The following is a 24,684-nucleotide window of genomic DNA, read 5'->3' as shown; positions in this document are numbered from 1 at the left end:
TTTTTTTTTTTTTCAAGCAAATTAACTCGAATATCTGCACTATATACTGATTGTAGGTACCTAGTCATTGTGAATACATGTGACAGAAAAAAAAATTGTTAAATATTTTTAGAAACACACACTGTTTCGCACTTCTAAATTGGGCATAACTCTATGTAAGTAGAACCTTATCCTTAGAAAATATTCCTTTATGGAAAATTAATATGTAGTGATTTGTCTTGTCGTATGTATTTTAGAGTGTTTCTTCCCCGAATCGTGATGATAAATATATCGTTTTGTTGGCAAAATTGTGTCGATTTTTCGAAGGTAGATTTCATGGCAGTTGTTACAGAAAAAAAAAGAATTGTGCCTACCGGGTTCCAGTTATATATGGCATTGATAAAATTAATAGACATGGTTGAAAAAAATCAGATTAGTTTGTTTGTCAATATCGTTAAATTAATTGTCTAAACACATTACAAAAAAAAAACACAGATTTCCTTTAACATTATTTGCTTTCTGCCTGCGTCAAATTTTCAAGAAAAATCCCATAGGCCTAAATTCCATTGGCCTTCTTCCTATCGCCAAACACAAAAATCATATCATAACATCAATCCAACAAACACATTCTTACATTTAAAATATTACTAAGAACTACACCATTAGTTGCACTATATAACAGATAAACATCTCCATCACCACTCCAACAATACGATTGAGTCCACAACCAGAGTGTCAACAAAACGACGAACTGAAGCGCGTGCCCTCCAGACGCAACCAGATTTAGAAGCAGGAAGCCGCAGCACAACGCTAGTACATTACTCTGACCATACTATTTGTTTGCTGAGTAATTAATCTTCGGATTCCATGTCTTAAAGGTCGCTTTTGCTAGAACATTATCCGCTTTAACTGAAATCTAGTTCAGAATCTGTCAAAGGATCTGGGTTTTGGATGGTTGGATTGCGAGAGATCAATAGCAAAACTGGAATTTGGTTCAAAGCAAATGAGGAGTTTTAGGGCAAATATGTAGTAATTTATTTATATTGATGACTTTTAAAATGTTTAAAATTTGTAAGGAAAGGATTGATAGGGATATTTGAACGATAGAAATAGATATTTATAATAATAAATGCGAAAGTGAGTTTGGGGTCATTATTTAGATATAGGTAAGCTGTTCTTTCTGGTAAAACTAAATAACATATTTTATTGCGAATGATTGTAGTACCTTATAAATAAAATTTATAAGGCAATCAACTACATCCCTCTAATCAGACTTTAATAACATACAACACTGACGACACTAAATCTAAACACGAAGCTGTCCACAAAACTATTTCCCAAAACTGTCACTACGGGTGTTTATCGCGTGATGCATCGCGCCAATAATAGGAATTAGTCTTCACATACCGCACATAAACGTCCGAATCCAGCATAAGACTGTCTGCACCAAAATAATCCTTATTAAAATCCCGTATGTTAGCACCAACCGACATGACATCACACGCTGCAACCAGACGGTCGACAAAGGCTGTAAAATTAGATCTTGGCAAATATACTGACTTGGGGCGATTTATTATCGAAGTAGACGAATCTCGCGTATGCTCACTACGCAATTAGCAGACTGCTCTTTGTAGATTTTACCGTATTGTACTGTTTATGCTAGGTAATATTAATCGCCTTGATGTGCATCGTTTGATTGCTAGTGATTACTAAAATGATATCACTACGTATAAATAATGAAATTATATAGTCGTCTAGTGTCTAGATTAAAATTTAAAATAGTCTTATGAAAATATGTAATCATTTATGATAACTTTCTTTTTGAAGCAAAAGATAATAAAAATTAAAATATGTGTTTGTTTTCTACGTGAGTAAAAGAACAAAGAACTAACTTTAAAGACCAAAAAATAATATAAACGTCGTTTATATTAATTTACGCTTAACCGAAAGAAACGAAATACGCACACACGATACCACAGAAAAGTGTTTATCCGTTTAATTCACAGTACAACCACAACAGTGTGCCCACTGCCCACCTTCAAAGAGTTTAAAGTGTTTTTTTGAAAGCCTGTATTTGTCCAGTCTTTATTTGCATCAGTTTGTATGCTCTGTTATTTGCAGCCGAGACAAACAAGAGCGTAACAGAAAAACTCTGGGATTTTTCATGTCAATACGGTCAACAAATAAGCTGATGGTAACTGGTCGCTGTTGACATGTCACTAAATAAATTTCATCTCAACGTTCCGTGTTTGTTTCCATTGAAGGGGTTAATGGGAATCTGGTTAGGTAGACTTTGGACAGAGTATGTGGTTGTTAGACAGGAACTAAATAGTGCGTCTGATTAGGTGGTGGTTAAAGTAGCAAGATGTCTTGCGATTAAAACTTTATGGTGAAACACCAGATCCTGGATGAACTAAAGGAAGTTCTAGTTACTGATTCAATAAAGAAATATGAGAGCAAATAATCAATTACGAAAACTTATTCTGATGTTGTATGAAATACTAAGTAAATCATTTTGAAATAAAAAGTTCACAGAATCATTCCTTCTCATCTTAAAAGTGTTGCTACACGAAAGACAAGAAAAGTTAGTTTCATCTACATTCAAACGCCGTAAATCACTCCAAAATTTCCTAGATCGTATGATCTAGGAAAGGCTTAGCACGTAGTGGTAAATAGTATATTTATATATTTTATAGTATTATATATATTATCTGTGGTGGTACATAATGGATGCGTACCCAGGGAACCCAGGAATCGAGAAAAGCAATTTCGTTCCGTATTATTCATTTATCGAAATCACAGGTGTCTTACGATCTAACCCTTTTGCACTCGGAGGGATTGAAATTTTTAGCTGAGGTTTTGGGCATATTTTGGCCACAGTTAATCAGTTAAATTAGGCTTGGGTTGTAATTGACGATTGATGTTTTTTGTGATATTTGGGGAAAGGAAATTGTGTTGTATAATAGTATTGATAAGAAATAAAAAATGTAGTATTTGTGTGATTTGTGATTGTGGCTTTGGTTTGATTACAAAATCTATTCCTACCTATTCAATAAAATAAAACCATAAAATTAAACCGCTTTATATCGGTCAAGATTACTTACTTTTGTTAAAGTATATTATTTATATTATAATTAAACAAATTCATTTAATTAAAAAGAACTTTGACATAGAGCAAAATAATACAATGCTACATTCAAAATTGAAAATCTTGAAATTGCCTATAAAATTTAGAAAGAAGATGTAAAAAAAGTTGCAAAATATCGCATAATAGTTATAACCAAATGCGAAAATTAATTATTTTATATTAAATAAAAATAAAAAATATAAAAGTATCAGGTTCCACCGAGATTTGAACTCGGATCGCTGGATTCAAAGTCCAGAGTGCTAACCATTACACCATGGAACCGATGTGGGCGAGTTCCAAAATAACTATCTAATTCGTATATGTTTAATGTAATATATAACATGTTATCAATAAATAAGAATTAATTAATCGATAAATGTTTATATAACTCGCGTATTATAGTCCTTTTCAGCTATGATGATTCCTGTGACACTTCATCGTGTTCCGAATTACGTATTTTATGTTTAAAATGCCAAAATAATTTTAGTGCATAATATTTTTCTTTAATGGCGGCATTATTGCCAAAAATATAAAAATGAAACATCCTAAGCTTATAAATCAAAAACAGTATTGTTTAGTTAAATATAATGAAAAATAAAATAAAATAACACAAAAATATAATACCTACGCAATTCGTGTAGGGTAGACTGGGTACGATTGAAACAAAGGACGGTTGAAACAACACGAATATCTCGCAAACCGTTGGTGGGGGGGTTAGGGGTCCAAGGGGAAAATGAAGCGCACAACTGTTCTAAACACGAACCACAATGTTGCGTCGATCTCCGCGCGCTTCAGCTGATTTTATAAGACCCTATTGTGTTTTTATGACCAAAAGTAAGTATTTTTGCTCGAAGATTTTTCCAATTATTGGCGTATCTATTTTAGTGACAGTATTAAGTGTGCGTTTTTGTTTGAAGTGAATCTTGTGGAATTTGACATTGTGACTAGTTTTTGTGTATCCTTGTTGTTACAATTACTATAACTGTATTTTACCTAAAGTAGGAGTTGGGGACGGTTGAAACATTTTTTTTGGGTACGGTTGAAACATTGTTTTAATTATTTTTTGTATTTTTAGATGCCAATAGTACGTGTTAAAGATATTTCGGGAAGATAAATATACTTTTCAAAGTACAAAGACGTGTATGAGGAAGTGAAAACCGGAAATCATTGCGAAAAGTGGCAGAGAAGCACAATTATTCGCTTCTAAGGTAAATTCGAATGCGAGATGACTCTGGCGAGCAAGAAAATAAAAAAATGGGATATAATAGAGGATATAACAACAGAAGGTATAATAATAGAGGGAAAAAACTCAGAAAGTTTACACTTTTCACTCACACACCAGATAAGGAAGAGATAAGAAAAGAGCAAGAATTAATATTGAAACGAACTAGAGCTAAGCAAGTGAAGAAGCGATTGGATTGACGAAAAAGGAAGACATTTCATAGAGGAAAATGTAAAAGTAACATCGAAGAAGCAAAAAATAAAAAAATACAAGAAGAGATATCATCAGAAGATGAGGAGTAGGTACTTCTGTCTTGTTTGTATGTCACCATATATAGAGAGCAGACCTTATTGTAATAGAGTTACTTAATTATTGTTAGATTTAAAATAAACAATCAATAAAACATATTTTGATGCTATATTTTGTATTATTCGCATATTTTTCAACTGACCCCAATCACTGTTTCAACCGCCCCTGGTATGGGGACGGTTGAAACAAATCGGATTTATTTTTTTAATTTGATCTACTATAAAAAATAATAAACATGGAACTAAAATCATAGCGCCTAATAGTAGACAGATACATGCTCTTTTATTTAACATATATTTTTCATCGCTCGGGTTATAAACAGCAAAGTTATGGCCGTTATAAGTGAAATTGTTTCAACTGTACCCAGTCTACCCTACATGAAATGGACCGTTGAAAAATCATAGAGTTGGAAAATCATATAATCGGCGCCCATCTTGTGATCGTTTGTCAATCGAGTCAATCGTCTGTACGAGTGCGTCAGCCTTGTATACAAGTTGCATTTTTATATTGATACTTTACGTGGTATTCTGTTATTGTTACTAATTGTTATTGTTGACTTTTTGTTGCTGTTGTTTGCTAAGTTTCCTTAGTTAATTGTTGGCGAAATGCCGAAAAAACTAATTTTGGTACTTTATTCAAATCGATTTCGTTTCCATATAAAATATTATCGATTATCGGAAACATTTGATACGATTTCAGTACAGACAATCTCTACACGTGTCAGAAATCGATGTGTCACAGAAATCATCTTAGGTGGAAAGGACTATAATAAATTTGAAAAATAATTATATGACGGGAAAATCCAAATGTATTACGTATCGATTTACATTTTTAGGTGCTATGTAAATAATAGAGAACGTCTACCTACTTATGTTTGCGCAAGCGAACTAATAATATTGGTTCTTTTAAGTGATATTTTAAGGTGTACCTATAATACCTACCTAAGTAATAATTTTATTAAAATATTAAAAAAAGACGTGTGGCACTCTGGGACTGCCGCGGTAAAGCTATTGCATAGCATGCCTTCAAGTCGCACCTCCGAGCCCGTCGGAGTGGGGAGCGTGAGGTTTTTTCGTTACGGAATTTCTCGATTCGGTCCCCGCGCTCAAGGTCCGCGATAGAAGCTATGCAATAGCTTAAAAATATATTATTTTTACATTCATAACCTACAAATTCAAGATTAAAATACGTAGCTCGTAGAAAAAATATTTCTACCTTTTTTAAAGATACAGCTGTGGTTAATTAAATGAATTCGCCTGTTCCGTGGTGATCCATGGGGCAGGGGCATTTTGCTTTATTCTAAATGGACATTTTTCTTTTAGCTCTCTAAACTCTAAACTCTAAAGCAACCAGATATACAAAAAAATGGATATTACTCGGGATAGAAATTAGAGCGGATGTCGATAAAAAGAAGTAGGTATCTACCTATATTTTTAATGGTAAGTCAAAACCTCAAAAAAAGATTAAAGTCATTGCTAGCGCACAGTGCATTATATCTGTGTAATAACTATCTACTTTAATATTACAGTAATTAGAAAATAACAATTACTAATTAAAAATAGAATACTTTCACGTCTGTCCATGTTGCAGTACAAACATAATTTCAGTCAGAAATCAAAACAATCAAGCCAACATAATCTTCGTTGGATGCAGTACACACTCTAAGCAAAAGCTTGTATGCATATAGCAGAAGGTATTATATTATTTGTGGCAAAGTGCAGTACAAAATCAGAACAAGCATGTTCAGTAAAACAAATAGGTCGCTCTGGACCTCCCTAATTGGGGATTATAAAACAAAAACACATCCCAGATTCGGGATTATTTTTAATTGTATGTTCCTGAAAGCATTTCGTGGAAGTCGGTAAATTTTTGGGAGTGTTAATTTTTTGTAAAGGTGGATTAGAAACTGTAGCGAATGGACTTTGATCCCTAATTGGTGAATTCATTAAATGATATAGGTAGGTAGTGGAGATCGTAGACACCATTAAAAGTGTATTTACAAAATATATTAATTTCACTTACCTACTAAGTAGTACTTATTACATAAACTTAAAAGCCTGTAGACGCTAGTAGTATAGAAAAGGCAAATGGCTCGTCACAATTGAGTATTTGAATAAATTTTTTTTTTTTGTGCTAAATGGAAAGATTATATATTAGTTTAAATTTAAATTTTTAAATTTTTTTTGCAATAATTCAAAAGTTATTTCAAAATAAAAATTAGTCTTTGAATCCAGTACCGAAAACACACCGACAACTCCCGAAGCGTCACCCGGACGCGTGTGACGTCATAATGTTAGTTTTCACACATTGCAGTTGATAGAAAAACGTATACAACTATAACATTTTGACGTCACATCTATGGTGACCAGTCATGGCGCGTTTATAGTCACGTGATTTTAATTTAAATTTCATCAATTTTTAATTGCTTATAATTAATTGAAAAAAATTTTTTGGAGTTTTTTGCATTAAATATCAATATTATTAATAATAAGGTTTTAAAATAAATAAAAAAATCAATATTTTTTTTTATTCAAATACTCAATTAAAGCTACTCGTATATTTGATTTAAACGTATGCTCCCTAACTTCAGTCTCATAACATTAAATCAATATCTAAAGACGTCCTGCAATCGAAAATTTATAAACAAAACAAGGAAGCGAAACTTAAGCCGATCAACATTCAATTTAAATCCCATCTTTGCGACGCGACGGAAAGTTTTACAAGTTTTTTCACAATTCCGGGACGAAAAAGTATGTCGAAAAGAGTTTCTTATTAGTTTCAGACTGCTATAAAATTTCAAATTATATACTAGACTAGCGACCTGCCCATGGCTTCGACCGATTTGTTACCGAATACATTATATTCTTGAGAGTAACTATCTATTAAAAAAACCGCATCATAATCCGTTGCGTAGTTTTAAAGATCAAAAAAACATATAAAGGGTCATATTGATATAGGGATAGTGAAGCTTTGTTTTATACTATGTAGTGATATTAAATAAACACTCACTTTAGATCGGGAAAATTTGTTTTGTCTAGCGCGAAGCGGTACAACGGCTAGGAAATTGAAGTAAGCCACGGTTATGAAGTCATAATTTAGCTTCGTGTTATCGTAGAAGTTTTAAAAGGCGTGATAACATTATATGGGATAGATTTTTTATTTTTAGTTATTCTTTTCTATTTGTGAACATAGACTTAATAATATTTGTAGTGGTATCGTAAATTTAATTTAAATGAAGGTGTATTGATACGTATGAATAAATCATCATCATCATTAACCAATTATGTTAAGTACATAAGTATCAATAAATAGATTTGATAATTGTTGTCTAAAAATTTCAACTAGCATTGAACCAATCCGCTGTTAAAAATTGACGAAAGATTTGTATTTTTAATCCACAAATCATAGGCATATTTAACTAAGTTTAGTGTCCCTTATTATATTTTATAGCATTGACATATCATTAGATATCTTCACAATTTATTGAAACACATCAGCACAAAACTCAATACCACTAACATCGACTTAAAAGTTATCTCTCTAATTGTCAAACATAATTGCACCAATTGTCCCATACATGTATCCAAAGAGCACTTTATTATATTACGATAAAATATATCTCCATTCCATACAGCGTATAGAAATGAATTAGGCATGTAATTGTCCATCGGAGTTATTGTTTGTTCGCGTGCTCTATATCAGTATGGGCAAATATCGCTAAATTAAGTATCGAGCGTATTGAAGGGATGGAGAGAGTCTAAAATGTTCTAGAACGTTTTGTCATTGAAAGGTCATTGATGGTCAAACATTTTGATTGTGTTGGAATGATTTGAAGTAATATAAAGATTTGTATGAAGATTAATTTTCGTAGTCTCTTGTTGTGATTTCGTTTTCGATGATTGAGATAAATGAAAATGCTTGTTTTGTAGTATAGGTATATTATGTAGTTTTACTGACTCTAGAATAAGTATTTCTAACGATATATGAGCAATGTTGCCTGATAAAAAAATAAATAAATGAAATATTAAGTATTTAATGGTATGTTTATGTCAACACCAAAAGTTAAGTAGGTTAAAAAACTCAATGTTTAAAACTTTTTCTCATATTATAAAGAAGTGACGTCCGTTTGTTGAAGTAAATATACCTATACAAAAATGTACGTGGTTACAATAGATAGCTTTTCTTGCAACAAAATAAATTATAAGCACTGTAGGTACATCGAGAACATTTTAACAATTTTTTATAGAATTAATTATGAATTAAAATAAATGGAAACCAACTTATAAAAGCAATGAGAGTTCGGAGTAATAAGTTGAGAATTCTTTAAAATTATTTAATTAACTCCATCCAGACAAGAAGTACTCAAACTCAGGTATGCTTGAATTAATATCGCTCATCGCCACTACAAGCTATTTGATTAATTTGATATAATTAATCGTCAGAAGCATAGTATAAAGAGAACAAGTAAGTTATCTTCGAACAAAATCGCGCCGTTTGTATGTACGCGTAGCCCTTGGCCACGCCCCCCGTGCATACGTACGCAAACTTGACGCACGCACACAACGCCGCTTGGTTCCTTCTCATTAACCATTCTGGTAAGGGGCGTGCCATTGCTGTGAGCGGTCGGTGTTTGTTTATACAATTATTTAAAATATCAACGTGACAAGTGACAACCCTGCGCCTCGCGGTACCGTGCGCTCCTACACGCCGGGAGTCAGCCTACTTCTCTCATTATACTATGGCAGAAGCTAGGCCACTCGAGCTATGGATACAATTAATTAAAGATAATGGTTTGAACTGACCGCGATCAAAATTTGACTTTATATTAATGGCCTTAAAAGTCATTATGCTTTGCGCTAAATGACTAACTCTTCATAATTTGAACATTTTTAAAGGATTCGAGATATTAAGAAGTTGAGGTGAGATATTATAGAGATTAAAAAAAAATATAGTCTAGACAGTTTACGGGTATTGCTATAGTATTACAACATTAAAATACTGTTTCGTACAAATTAATTGCATTTTGGTTTTGCGTATATTCTTAGACGGAAGCTCAACAAAGTCGGCAATCAAATCATTGAATGTCGTCAGAGTCAAAGAATAAATATTATATAGTGTTTATTAAGTATATTGAAATAGATGAAATGATTGCGAATAGCTCAAGCTTTGACGATGACGTACAATGCCTAATGATAAAATCAACGAGCGTTGGAATTAAAAAGTAATTTTCTCATTTAAGTAACTAAAATTTTCCATTCAACCGCAGAAGAAAATATAATTAAAAAAATCCAAACATTTATTTATTATTTCATTTATTTCATTTAAAATTTAATATTCCCCTAACTAAACTGAAATTAATCTTATTTCGAAGTACATATTTATTTCATTTTACTCCAGACGATATGGTATTTAACAATAATAAGATTCCAGTTTCAAATGACTCGTAACTATGAGAGAACTAGTTGGAATTTAATTTGCTAATTTAATTTCAGTAACTTCAGACTTGTAAGAGACGCTAACTTACTTGCTTCTACTTAATCGTTATTTTTGATGATACTGGTCGTTACTTAATACTCTAACTCTAAGTTATAAAGTAGGTATATATTTTATTTATTTATCAAAAGGTATAATACTGTTAAGATATAATAGACTAGCCAATTGCCCTGTTTTTACCCCTGGTATATAAAATACTAGCTGTTCCCCGCGTGTTAGCCTTAGCGTGATGATATATAGCCTCAATAGCCTTCCTCGATAAATGGGCTATCTAACACCGAAATAATTTTTCAAATCGGACCGTTCGTTCCTGAGATTAGAGCGTTCAAAGAAACAAACTCTTCAGCTTTATAATATTAGTATAGATTTATTTATAAAAGGTTATGTACTGACGATAAATATAGACTAGCCAATTACCTCGGCATCACCCGATTTTACACGGGATTAATAATAATATAGTCAATGACACAAATATAGTGTGCCTTTCTATTGGTATACGAATTATCAAAATTAGTTCAGTAGATCTAAAGATCACCCCTACAACCTCATAAACGTTTCCCCCATAATTATGATATTAGCTTAGGGTTTATAATATGTTCTCAAATCTCACCTTTGGATATTCTTATTAGTAAAAATATTCAAAACCAGTTCAGCAGATCAAGAGATCACCTTCTACAAACAAACATGCTTTACCATTTTAAAATATAAGTTTTACAACAGTATTACCCTTTATTCCGTCTACATTATCGTCCGTGGCATAAATTTGGTTACGATGCTCTTTTCAAACGGGCAAATCCTAATAGGATATCCACTGACGGGAGAGGAGCCGAGGTTTTTAGAGTAAAACCTCCGAAAATCCAATTTTATCCCCTCTCTCAGTTATGTGGAGTGCCGGGAATGATTGCAGGTTCATCTGTCATGAAAATAAATGTAGATATTATGAAATAACCTTATTGTAATCAGTTTTTTAATAGTGTAAATTATTGCAGTTTAATTCTTCGGTACAAAATTTAAGTTGATTTTTGATCAGAAGCTAAGGAGCTCTTACTTTACAGAGCATTTTTATTTTTGTAGGCCTCGTAAAATTTTCTGTATGATAACATAATTAAATACGATAATATATTAGATTTCATAATTATTTCGACCTTTTTTTTATAGTGGGGAAATCTTCCAAAGATACCCATGGCCCCCGGCCCAAACCCCACTGTGTTCCGTCGAGCCGCTTTAATGATGGGGCCGCGGGTATTTGTTAGAATTCTTCCGGGACCCCTTCGGCGGCAGCCCATCTCCAGGCCAGACGCAAGCCAAGAACAGGAAAGGTGGTTTGCCTGCTCTTCCCTCCCGTTGGATAATTATTTTGACCTAACAAACGTTGTTTTTGTGGTCGGTGTTAAGTTTATATAATTGTTTAGCTTTTCGAAACTACAGTTTTCTTAAATTTCCATTCCAATTCAAAATTGAATGAAGAAATATTTTTGATAACCTTGAATAAACTTGTTTCTGAGTAATGGAAAAGTCAAGAAAAGTAGGAATACACTGGTTATTACTCGAAGATATCCCCTCTAGTTATTACGAACTATAGTTATTCCCATATCATGAGGTCAAATTTAATAACTCAAATAACTTTCATAATTTATAGGCGATATTTACAAGCCATAAACGCTGTACCCAATAAACCGGTACATATTCCTTTGAAAGCTTCCCAGAAAAACCGTAACCAACTTATCTCTTAAATACAATGAATCTAATCGCAATTTCAAACGGAGCCCTTCATGCTTGTATATATAAAAGTTAGGATTCAAAACAAATAGTTGGCAAGAATGTAGTGTCCTGTAAACAGATGGTTCACCGTTCAACCCTTGGCGCCACCCACCCCAGTCGATTCCTGGCCGTCGAGACGAGCGCACGTCTTCATCCCGCTATCGATCGCGTGTTTGTGTCGTGCTAGTTTCTCGTGATAACAAGATTTGCACAAGATCCTGTGGAAACATTCACGGTTTGTATTTAAATTTGGGTCTTCTTACATTTGAGCACTGTTTTTAGACGTTCTGGGCGAGATTTGGGAAGGCTTTGATGTTTTGCTTTGAAGATGTCTGATAAGAAAGTTTACATATTGCTTGTTATTGTGCTTAAGAAGAAAGTATAAGGGTTTTGGTTTACACTTGTTGCTAAAACCGGCTTGCAAGTCGTTCGAAATACGTGTTTTGCATATAATTTACTTGATGTGTTTTTTCCTATTCAATTTAAGTTAAATTGTGATGTGCTTGAGATGCTATAATTAACATGATAAAATCACGTATTGAACGTGCAAAAAATATTCACAACTACAAAAAGATAAACATCTGTTGACTACGTGTCTCCAAAACGTCTCACTAACCTTTTGACATGGCTGCCTGATATAGCAAGTCTAAAATTTTAACAAGGTTCAGACTGTTTTAAAGATTGGAACACCTTTTTATTGTAAGAAGTATTTTAACTTATTTGAATGTAAAGCTTAGCCAAACTTTTGTTAAGCAAAAAATTGTTTATGGTAAAGCTGATTTAAAACAACGAACTCTTATTCTTATAAGAAAACTTTGTTATTTACTGGTTTGAGCATATTTCTTCGTAGCTTCTTTCTATAGCAATACACCTGTTGACTGTCTGTGTGTCTACGGGGATTCGAGAGGTCGTAGATACAATCATATATTTTCCGATTTACATGATAAAAGGAAAAAGCTTTTCGAAAGGTGTCTACCTTACTAATTTAGAAAGGTAGTGCAATGTTTTTGAGGCTACTATCGTTAAGGTAAAAACTCCTGATTTTTATTTGATTGTTCTTTTTGTTATCTGGTATGAAAAATCTTAACAGTAATCATTTTGGTGTTATATTTTTATGAGAGCTTTCTTAGAGAAGTCATTAGTACTATTACAGCTTCTTATTATAGCTTTAAGAAAAACAGAATAACGAACTATAACATGAGCAATATAAGTTGATCTTCTATTGCTTCTTAGTCTATCTATATATATAAAAATGAAACCCGTTTTCCTTGGTCACGGTATCACGCGTGAACGGGTGGACCGATTTCGATAATTCTTATATTATTACATTATACATATATACATTCATACCTTGAAGTACGAAGATGGTTCTTATGGAGAGAAAACGTAAATATGTACCACGGGCGAAGCTGTGGCGGACCGCTAGTATATAATACTAATCACAGAGGTATCTTTGGAATTACTCATTCAGAAAGCATTTTTTAATATGCTTTTATAACTCTGCACTATATTTTATAACCTGTATAGCAAAATTGTTTCAACAATACAATCGAACATAGAAACAAATACACGAGTAAAATAACAATAACTGGAATTGCAATTTAATATAGACTAGGGCTGCAGATATAGAAACTATATTTATCTTACAGAAAAGAGCCATTCGCTCTATATATAATTTACGTGCTCGGGATTCACTAAGAGATCATTTTAAGAATACTGGTATCCTTACTGTACCATCACAGTATATATTTAATAATATTTTGCATGTACACAAAAGCTCCGACTTACACACAAGAGTAGGAGATAGACACGATTATGGCACAAGGAACAGGAATAGAATTGAAATGCCATTTTTCCGATTAGCTAAAGTTAAAAATTCATTTATGGGTCAAGGTATACGCTTTTACAATAGAATTCCTCACAATATTAAAGAGTTTAGTAGTTCTAAATTTAAAACTTATATAAAAAATGTATTAGTTCAGAGAGCGTACTACAATATTCAGGAATATATGGACGATAAAAACCCATGGAGGGTTGTCGCATAAAAACCACAAGACAGTTCATTGGCATATTATGATATATTATGTAGTTAGATATAAGTTTCATATATTGTAATATTTACATGATTTTAAAAGAGCAACTATGGAGTTTCTTGCCGATTCTTCTCCATAGATCACTGCTTTCCGAATCGGTGGTAAATGTTAACCTTTTGACCGCCAGAGCAAAAACGCATCGCCGTGCCCTCCACGCCAAGCCACAAATTCAATGAGATAACCTTGAAAATAGTAGGGAGTCCAAAATGTTATCGATAAACATAATAATTCACGTCTGAATATTTGAATAAACAGCTTATAACACAAAAATAATATTCATTTAACCTCATCTCCTACTGTAAAAACTTAAGACCACATTTATAGCAACTATCAACAAAAAAAATCAACCTTTTGAGATACAAAAATACATATAAAATTGCAGCAAGTTACAGCACTATTCTCTATCAGTTACGCCCCATTGGCATGTATACATGCCAATGGCGCGGGCAACCATCCTTTTTTTTATAATCTCTCGCTTCTGATTAGGGATGTGTAGCTGTATATTATTATAACTTATCGAGTTTATTTATTAAGTTTATATGAACTATAGGTATTATTGTGGAGTGTTTATTTGTAAATATCAAAACAACTATTACCTTTAAATAAAGGGAATTGCATTAAAACTACATATTTATTTTCCAATCATTTAGTTTAATACTTGAGTTATTACAAATACTAATTATTTGTAGGGTACCTATTTAGGTCAATTACCATATTTTGATATGACATAGCGACAATTTGTATCATAAGAATATTCTAATAAAGGCACTGATTAGACTTATTAGGTAATCAATTTTGAAAACTGCTAAATAGGTAAGTATCTACAGATTTTTAGAGATATTTATACATTTTGGACCTAAGCGAATTTTTATCATTACATGGACAATAAATATTATGCTAGAACGCATACATTGTGTTTGTGACGATAAAATAAAAAATAATAAAAAATCAACAATTGTATATAATCATTATGTTCATTAACAGCCTTGTATTTACCTACCTATCTATATAATTATTATGCTCATTAATAGCCTTGTACTTATTTGATTATAATATTGGTAGATACCTTCTCGATAAAATATTTTTACAACTTTCCGCACTTAACAACACGGCACGCGCTTACGACGTCACCAGTCCGACATCTATTCATGTCAATGGCGCAGAAGGGATTGCATATCGATACTGTGCTAGGGATGCGCATGATTGGCGAAAAGGAAAATATTCAAATCAACAATATCCACAATATAGACAATATGGTATTATACCAAAGAATGTAGTATTTACCTTTTTTCTCAGTGACTAAGCTTATATTTTTTTTTTGTAGTTATTACAAAAATTAAGCGAATTAGAGTAATTTCGCTGAAATTTTAATGAAGTTACTTGAATATTACACTACATCACTAGTAGGCACGTATACATGTCATTGGCGCGAGAGAACATGCTGTTTTAGCCATTAATTAAGTTATTTTTTGTCATCAAATATTTGAATAACTACTTGGCAATTTTGTTTACTGTGTATATTTATGTAATAACTGGGGATTCAGTTCATAAACTGTATAAATAAAACACGTAAAAGTAAAGGTTTAATATGTTTATTTTGTATTTATCTATGATCTGTTTCTTGGCATGTATAGGTGTCGTTGGCGCACAGGGCACGATTGCGCATGACATCTATAGATGTCATTGGCGTTCAAAAGGTTAAAATTTAATAAATTATGTAATGACGATTCGAAAGTGCTACTAAATAGTAGTCTAATTGAATAAATGAATGTTTGAGTTTGAGTTTGAGTTTGAGTTTGAATACTAGATGTCCGCCCGCGGCTTCGCCCGCGTTTTCAAATGAAAACCCGCATAGTTCCCGTTCCCGTGGGATTACCGGGATAAAACCTATCCTATGTGTTAATCCAAGTTACCCTCTATATGTGTACTAAATTTCATTGTAATCGTTTCAGTAGTATTATATTCAGTAGTATAGTAGTATTAGTACAGTTTACGTTCAATATGTTTCATGGAATAGCGCGAGTTCATTGATGTGTGCGGAAAAATGCGAAATAAATTTGAAGCACATCGCAACGTGTATTTTTAGATTTTCAGAGGCGCGTTTTTAGGCCTATTTTTTCTTCCTTTCAAAGGATGCCATATAAATAACGAAAGCAGAGCGCATATTTGTTCCGCCCCGCGTAGTTCAAACACTGATGTTTATGAGTTTTTTAGCAATTATAACTGGGGAATTTGTATGGATTTTATTCAAAGGGTATATTTTAATTAATGCTGGAGTATCAATTGTATGTTAAATGTGATACAGAGTTTTTATTTGCTTCTGTTTTATACTTAATTCTGTATCAATTGTGGATGAAAAATCCGTGTACTTAAACATTTGAATACCTTTTGTCGATATTAGTTTTAAATGGTAGATTAGCTTGAAGCCGAAGCTTTTATCTGTTATAGTGTAGTACCTAATATTACTATCAAACATTACAGACAATTCAGTGGTTAGCAGAGGCGGAAAATTTATTTTTATTAAACCTTTGATCACAAGTTAAAAAATCAACGCCCTTATCCCAAAAGATGAGGATGCAATTGCAAAATTTTATATTATAAACTTTAGACTAAATTTTATCTAGGAATTATTATGTTTCCTAAGGGAACCATCGTTAAGCTACATGAGTGGGTAAAAGCTCTTTCAATAATAAATGCAGTTATTTGCTGATCCGATTTTCTTTAATGGAGCATTGGCAAGTTAGATGAGGTAGACTGACTTTGGTTATGTGAAGTTTCTACATATTTTGAATGTCGTCTGCTTAAACTAGTGATATTGTTGTATGTAATTCAGATATTGTTTATAATATTAGGTACTTAAACAACTATTTAATTTTTTATTCATTATTCCTTTAAATTGTAGTTGTTTATCGATTTACGCGGTTCTGGATTTGCTAATTATGAAAGTATGAAATTTTTAACTATTTGGCATATCACCGTATTATTCTAACCAAAGGCTGTTATCTAACTTGTATATTGTGATTGTGTGTGTGTGTTCTTTCATAAATTATAAAAAAACTAAGCTGATGCATATAGACATTGACGTGATGCTCATTTGCAGCGTTAAACTCACTGCACTTAAAATTTAGTGCCAAGAAAGTGCAAGCACTAAGATATTCACCTACTTACACCCAAGGATCTGGAGCACCATTGCACCAGGCTTGCAATAAATTAAGCATAGCAGCAATCATCTCAGCAAGGACTTCAATATCGTAGCGATGGCTTCGAGTTTCGTTGACACAGCTTTTGACGTTCAGGGACGTACTTCGCGCTCTTAAAGCAGGATTATTTCCAGGGTGCGAATGTGACGGCGCTAGCAATGAGATAATATTACTACGTATGGAGGAGACACCACGAACAAAATCTGTGCGCCAAGCGCGGCGGCGCGGGGCGCATTTTTTTGCTCTAAGTTTTAAAAATTATTATCTAGTTAGGTACTTACCGATGAAAAGTTATTCCTTTGCACTTTTCCGTATTATTTGTATTATTTGTGCAATATAAGAAGGCAAGGAAGTAACACACAAGATTTCACTTTAAAACAAATAAAAATGTTAAGCCATATGGCTTATGGTGAGCGGAACATAAGTAATATAGGCGGTGTCGTCTCCATATGTATATCTCAATGGACGCCAGAAGACTTGTCTAGCTGCGTCTCTTTCCCACACTGGATCAAATACTGCTATAAGACATGGTTACCCCAGGGCTGTCGAACATGAATAGTACGACGAGAGCTAGTACAAAGGAAATAAACGCCCGCCTCGGAACTAATATCGTGTAACTTCAATCGTCTTGAAATAGGGCTGTACAGATTTTATTTGATTTAGTTTTAAGGATGTGCCTTCACAGTTTTACATTTTAGCTTTAATTTAGGTTTTAACTATCTTTTGAGCGAATTGTTAATGCTTTCTTTGCCATGCAATCATTTTGAGACATAAAATAAAAATAAGAATTTGTGTTATATAAAATTGGTAAGTGTACCTACTCTAGTTACTTCGAATACCTAGGTAATATTAAGATAATACATATGTACTTTCCATATAGTTTTAATATATCTGATTCTTACGTTTTATTTAAATTCACGTAATTATTATTTATTTTGAATAGAATATAAGTTTATACTAAAAAGAGTAAAGAGAAAAGTTCAAAGCTACAAAAAGTTCTGAATACACAACCCTACTATAGTCAACGTCGCGACTCGGAATGATGGATAACCCTTGAAACTAACATATTTATCAAACTAGAAACGGCTTTCGGACTGTTTCAACATTTATTTCGAAAGATTTAGCCGTAATTCCTTAACTTTTTCGATGTGAAGAGTTTTCTGTTGAAGCAAATAAAAACAAATACGGACTGTTTTTTCTACAATAAGCAAAGCTTACCTATTTTTTTAGTAAAACGTCATGAACTTTATTGGTCTTTTCGTGGTTTAAGACATGTAGTAATACAAAGGACTTAGAAAAATAACATATTAACGTTTTCATAACATTAAATTTCAAAAATCGGTAATCTCTTGAGCTCGACTGTTTTATCTATACATATTATAATAAATCTGTAGAAGGGTCAATTCTGTACATTGAAAATATTGAAAAAATAAATAGCAGGGGGTGTTATTGGATCGATACCAAACCCAAATATGTGATTAAAAAATTTTTGTCTGTCTGTCTGTCTGTCTGTCTGTATGTTCAGGCATCACGTGAAAACTAACGGTTCGATTTCGATGAAACTTGGTATTATTATACCTTATTATCCTGGGCATAAAATAGAATACTTTTTATCCCGGAAAAATACGTAGAAAAAAAGTAAATCTTCATTTTTCCGCGCGGACGGAGTCGCGGGCGGAAGCTAGTGAGATAATAATATTAATGCATCTAATCGAGCAACAGCATATTTATAAATAATGGTTTATTCTGTTATATCTTCAAAATTGCTCTATGACTTAAGTACCTTTTATCATTTAAAAGTCCTTATAACTAAAATACTAATAATGTAGAATACGCCTCATACGAGTCGAGCATATCTAGATTCTGGGTTGAAAGGAGAATGCCCATTTTTGGTACTGGTTTTTCTCATGCATCAAGACAACAATACTATTAAAAAAATCTCTTCAATTTAGAGGCCTTCTTACCATCGGAAAATATATTTTGAACAGGGAATGTTTTGTAAAATCTAATAAGACATGTAATTGTTTAGATCCGTTATGTCTGTTTAGTGTCCATTACCGTTTACATTTTTGGTACAGGTTTTTCTCATGCATCAAGATAAAAATATCTACTATTAAAAAAAATCTCGGCAATTTAGAGGCCTTCTTACTATCGGAAAATATATTTTGATCAGGGAATGTTTTGTAAAGTCTAATAAGAGATGTAATTGTTTAGATCCGTTGCCATAGATTTAGTATCCATTACCGGTTACCACGGTAACCAAGCGGTAACTATTATGACATTTATTATGGTAAATAGCTAAATGTATTAATATCGATTATTGTTTTCATTGAATTACAAAAAAATCAATTAACATAAAATCACTCTGTAAGGTATTGTTTATACACTGTAGGTTGTTTTAACATATATAGTGAAGTAAAATAATATAAATATATATAAAAAATATTATTATGACATAGCTTGGTAGGTAACCAGTTATTTCTTATTTGTTTCTTTCTTCGAATATGTAGTGAAAAAATGATTCAAACAACAACAACAATATGTAAACCGAATAAAAACTCTATTGGCATTTTTTAAATATAATATATTTAGGTTTTCTTGAAATCCGTCCCGAAAGATTTCTGGTGCCTACCTACACTAGCCGATGAACAGATAGACTTTGTCTGAAAGCATAAGCTCTACGTATAGATTAAATATGTTAAACGAAAAATAACCTTCAGACGATAAAATACTACCTAAATCACACATAAACCTAACTAAATCGGGTTTATTTAAGTTTTGAGGTTAATTCACATTTTTCTCAATATCTTGAAAACCCCTGTTTTTATCACAAAAAAATCAATTGGTAAAAATCTTTTGAATATCGAAGAACCCTCCAAAACCACTCTGGCATTGATGCAACACTATACTGTGGTCCATACTTTCATGGGCATTCTCCTTTAAACAAATCCTTTAGTTAACTCACTCTTCTGTTCACAATAGGTACTAACAACGCCAATTGTAAAGTAAAATAAGTCGAGTACACTGGTATTTAGGTCGTTATTTATAGAACAATTATTTTTCGGCGCAAGCCTTCCAGATCCAATTCAATTAACGACAGTTCGACGGTTTTCAATATCCAATTAAAATGAAAATTATTTGTTATTTTCCACTTATTGATCAAAGGGTTTTATTTAATATGGAAACTAGCTGTGCCCCGCGGTTTTACCCGCAGTACTCCGATCCTTCCTCGATAAATGGGCTATCTAACAACGAAATTATTTTTCAAATCGGACCAGTAGTTCCTGAGATTAGCGCGTTCAAACAAACTCTTCAGCTTTATAATATTAGTATAGATTTATGTTCAATATCTTCAAATTGAACTAATATGAGATTCATATCAATAAGCATGTATGTTTGATTGAGGTTACCTGATATTTGGTTGTTGACTTGATTGAAGTGTGCTCTTCGTCAATAATATGGTATTGAACTTGGATAGATAATATTAGTGTGTTGGCTTTGAATTATTTTCATGTTATTTTCTCATGTTTTTCATGCAAATATGCCGCTGTCTATCATCAATATATGGTATAAAATATACTATGGTTCCCGGTTTATATCTATCCCTATAAATGCGTAAATATTTAAGGATTTTGATGCATTTTTTTAGGAGATAAAGTGGTTCAAGTGGAAGGTTTCAGTATATAATTCATTAAGTTTTAAACAACGCGAGCGAAACTGCGTGTGAAAATCTAGTATACAAATAAAATCAATTGAACTTTGATAGCTCTCTAAAAACCAATGTAATAAGCACAAGTATAGATTTAATAAATAACCAGTAAGAGGTACACATTAAGCATTGAAATTATTTGGATATTAAACATTTAGACATCCCAACCGTTTCATAAAACAATGAATTCCAATTATGCTCAATTAAAATACAGAATTGGGATCCAACTTTGAATAAAAGAGAATTTTAAGCGTTTCAATCGAAATTTAATATAAAATTAAATAATTCCACAAGAACCTCTTTGTATTGTGATTTGTTGTAAAATATTGCGACCTATGTTTAATTTCAAATTCTATTTTACAATATGGCTAAGTATAAAAGGGTTCACTGATACTTTATTATTAATGTAATATTATGATGATAACGTTTTATAATTATTTTATGTTTTATTATACGGAAAAGCATTGGAATTATTATTTAGAACGAATTCTCAATAAATTTTCATTTTGATTCATTATTTCAAGTCACTATTGATTTCTTTGTTTCTAATAACAACCTCGTTATGTTTTGTACACAAAAAGGTATCGTTCTTAACTCTAGTCACTTGAAATTTATAATTTTTAAGCTATTGCATAGCTTCTATCGCGGGCCTTGAGCGCGGGGACCGAATCGAGAAATTCCGTAACGAAAAAACTTCACGCTCCCCACTCCGACGGGCTCGGAGGTGTGGCTTGAAGGCATGCTATGTAATAGCTTTACCGTGGCAGTCCCCGAGTGCCACACGTCTTTTTTTATAAATAAATACACGTCGATGTTAGGTAGGTATATAAAAAGGCTTTACAATCTTTAAGTTTGGTATAAATAAGTTTCAAGTTTGTAATTAATTATTAATAAAAATAAAAGATGAAAAATATACTAAAGCGAAATCCTCTAAACATAATTTTAGGATAACCACTGTATTTAGGCTCTGTCAATATACATTTTAATAATTCTGCCCTTTTGTTAACTTCAACAGCTCTGTATTTCCTAAGTAAATTTGTGTGTTACGTACAAGAAAAACTGCTTAACATCGAAAAGCTTTTTAGATGTTTTATAAATTACAATAATATTATCTTTCCGTAAATATATAGGTACTTGTATTTTATGATTTTTTTGAGTGAGTTTTATATTATATCGAAATTACTGCTAATAAAGAAGAGATAAATAATCATATAGTAAATCTATTTACTTCTTTCAGAAGGTATCTTTGGTGGGTAGGGATGGGTCGCGACCGCTTCAAGCCACTGCAACTGCGCGGTTTGTAGCGACAGTTCGAGCAGTCAATGACCGACCGCTCGAGCAGTCCGTGTACGTCGCTCAGCCGTTAACTGCTCGACCCGCCAGTGTACGGCCGCTCTAAGAATTTGAAACTTGTATAAATTATTCAGTTCTGAATCTGTCGGGGATCCAGATAGATTTAATAAAACACTCTCTAAGACATCTTAATTTGCGAACTTGTCCCTAGAAAGGTACATTAAGTTTGAATGTTCTCTATCCCTTAGGCACCGTTGTACATAAATTAAGAAATTAGGAAGGAAGACTCTATTTGAGATGGTGGAATATTTATTGAGTTGAAATGGTGTAAATAATCTTAATATTATAGTGTTTTAAAATAAGATTTAATCGGTTTATTCTTCGAAGGATGTCAAAGAACTGGTTAAATAATTGTTCTTCTTTTATAGGATAATACATATTCTGTCCATTTTAATATCTGGGGGCACGGTAGTGCCCCCGCCAAGACGAGCCAAGCGAACAAGCACGGGCACTACCTACCTTTTCTCGAAGCGCTTCGACGTTTTTTTGAACCCTCATAACTTGGGTTTGGATTATGCTAGATCAACAAAATTTTCGGGATATATTGTCAATAGCGGACTTATTGAACATATTAAGTTTTAATTACATTAGCTTTTATACTTCAGATTTTATTTATATCTAAAAAACGCTAATTTCGTCACTGACTCACTGATGATCATCAAAATTCTTAAGGTATTTCCTAATGTTCTAGAAAGCTGAAATTTTGTATGTAAGCTAGTATTAGCACACAAACAACAAAAAAATTATAAAACTTGTAACTTTCATCCCCCAACCCCTTAAACTAGGGGATGGGAGTTTGTATGAGACCTGTAATTTTAAATTAAATTTTGATGACGCTAGAGGTCTAATCTAATAATCTAAAACTTGGTTCCCCTAGATATATATGTATATGTATAGGTACTCCTTGTTAAAAAAAAAATTAAAACTTTAATCGACATAGTTACTTATAAAATTTTGTTACAAACAACTTACAAAAAGAAATGAAATCCCACCAAAAACATTTTCATGTAAAATGTTGCCAAGACGAGCCCATATGACTCGCACTGGCAAAAAGTTATCAGATCTCATGTAGAGCGAAGCTTCTAACACTACACGCCCTAACTCTACAAGGCCTAACTTCACAAACTCTACACCTTAGTCAAAATATGTGGCTTGGCCGTTCGTTACTACAAGAACTATTGTATAACACAAAAGTAATGCACAGTGAATTAATTTTTCACCTTACGGCGATGTGAATGTAGCGAAATGGCCAAGCCACATATTTTGACTAAGGTGTAGAGTTTGTGAAGTTAGGCCTTGTAGAGTTAGGGCGTGTAGTGTTAGAAGCTTCGCTCTACATGAGATCTGATAACTTTTTGCCAGTGCGAGTCATATGGGCTCGTCTTGGCAACATTTTACATGAAAATGTTTTTGGTGGGATATGTTTTGCCCAAACAAATTGTCTTTTGCTAAAGAAGCCTTAAAGATTCTTGCAGACCAACAAAATTAATTATGTTACAATGTCTGTAACACCTTATTAGAGACTAGCTTCCGCCCGCGACTCCGTCCGCGCGGAAAAATTAAGAAAAATTAAGATTTTTTTTCTACGTATTTTTCCGGGATAAAAAGTATCCTATTTTATGCCCAGGATAATAAGGTATAATTATACCAAGTTTCATCGAAATCGAACCGTTAGTTTTCACGTGATGCCTGAACATACAGACAGACAGACAAAAATTTTTTTAATCACATATTTGGGTTTAGTATCGATCCAGTAACACCCCCTGCTATTTATTTTTTCAATATTTTCAATGTACAGAATTGACCCTTCTACAGATTTATTATATGTATAGATTCAGTTATAATTTTTAATCTTTCTAAATAAATTTAAGCATTATTTACTTGGGGGTTTTGTTTTAATTTTGACCTATAATTCAACAAAACTAAGAAATGTTAAAAATTGGTTCCGTTATGATTATCAACTATTTGGAATATGCCATTTATATAGCTTTAATAATGTTATTTATTTTATCATTTTAAAACTATTATAGATAATTTTAAACGTGCTAAATGCACGGTATTTACCGAGCCGCAATAAAATTAGCATTATTTGTAAGTTCTATATGGGTAATAAATTCATAACACGAAATCCCAACCGCGTATAAACAAATATTCTGAAATTGTTAATATTCTGTATGTATAAAAGCTGTTATTTTTAACCGACATACCACCACCTGATCTACAATCATAATCATTATCGGGTGTTTAAAATATTGTAAAGCTGAAGAGTTTGTTTGTTTGAACGCGCTAATCTTAGGAATTACGGGACCGATTAGTGCTATAGGCTATACAATATACATAATATATTACCTATACGCACAACGGGTGAAGCCAGGTCAGACCGCTAGTAATATATAAACCATTATTTTAATCAAAAATTTATTAATTCTAACTTCGAA

General features: G+C 32.5%; 1 protein-coding gene, 1 long non-coding RNA gene and 1 other non-coding gene across 4 annotated transcripts in view; 2 read left to right on the top strand and 1 right to left on the bottom strand.

Moving 5' to 3' along the window:
• Positions 1 to 24,684, top strand: part of LOC123706009 (RNA pseudouridylate synthase domain-containing protein 2-like) — a 341,844-nt gene that overhangs the window by 96,063 nt on the left and 221,097 nt on the right. The gene's annotated exons all lie outside the window — the stretch shown is intronic.
• Positions 3,317 to 3,388, bottom strand: Trnaq-uug. The gene has a single exon. It is a non-coding gene; the product is annotated as a tRNA-Gln (tRNA).
• LOC123706011 lies at positions 3,757 to 4,371 on the top strand. Its single transcript, XR_006753359.1, has 2 exons — positions 3,757 to 3,940; positions 4,182 to 4,371. It is a non-coding gene; the product is annotated as an uncharacterized LOC123706011 (long non-coding RNA).

The sequence above is a fragment of the Colias croceus genome, chromosome 3, assembly GCF_905220415.1.
Source record: "Colias croceus chromosome 3, ilColCroc2.1".
In the NCBI taxonomy this organism is placed as follows: domain Eukaryota; kingdom Metazoa; phylum Arthropoda; class Insecta; order Lepidoptera; family Pieridae; genus Colias; species Colias croceus.
The sequence above is the reverse complement of the archived record's forward strand: the minus strand, read 5'-3'. Positions and strand labels throughout refer to the sequence as shown.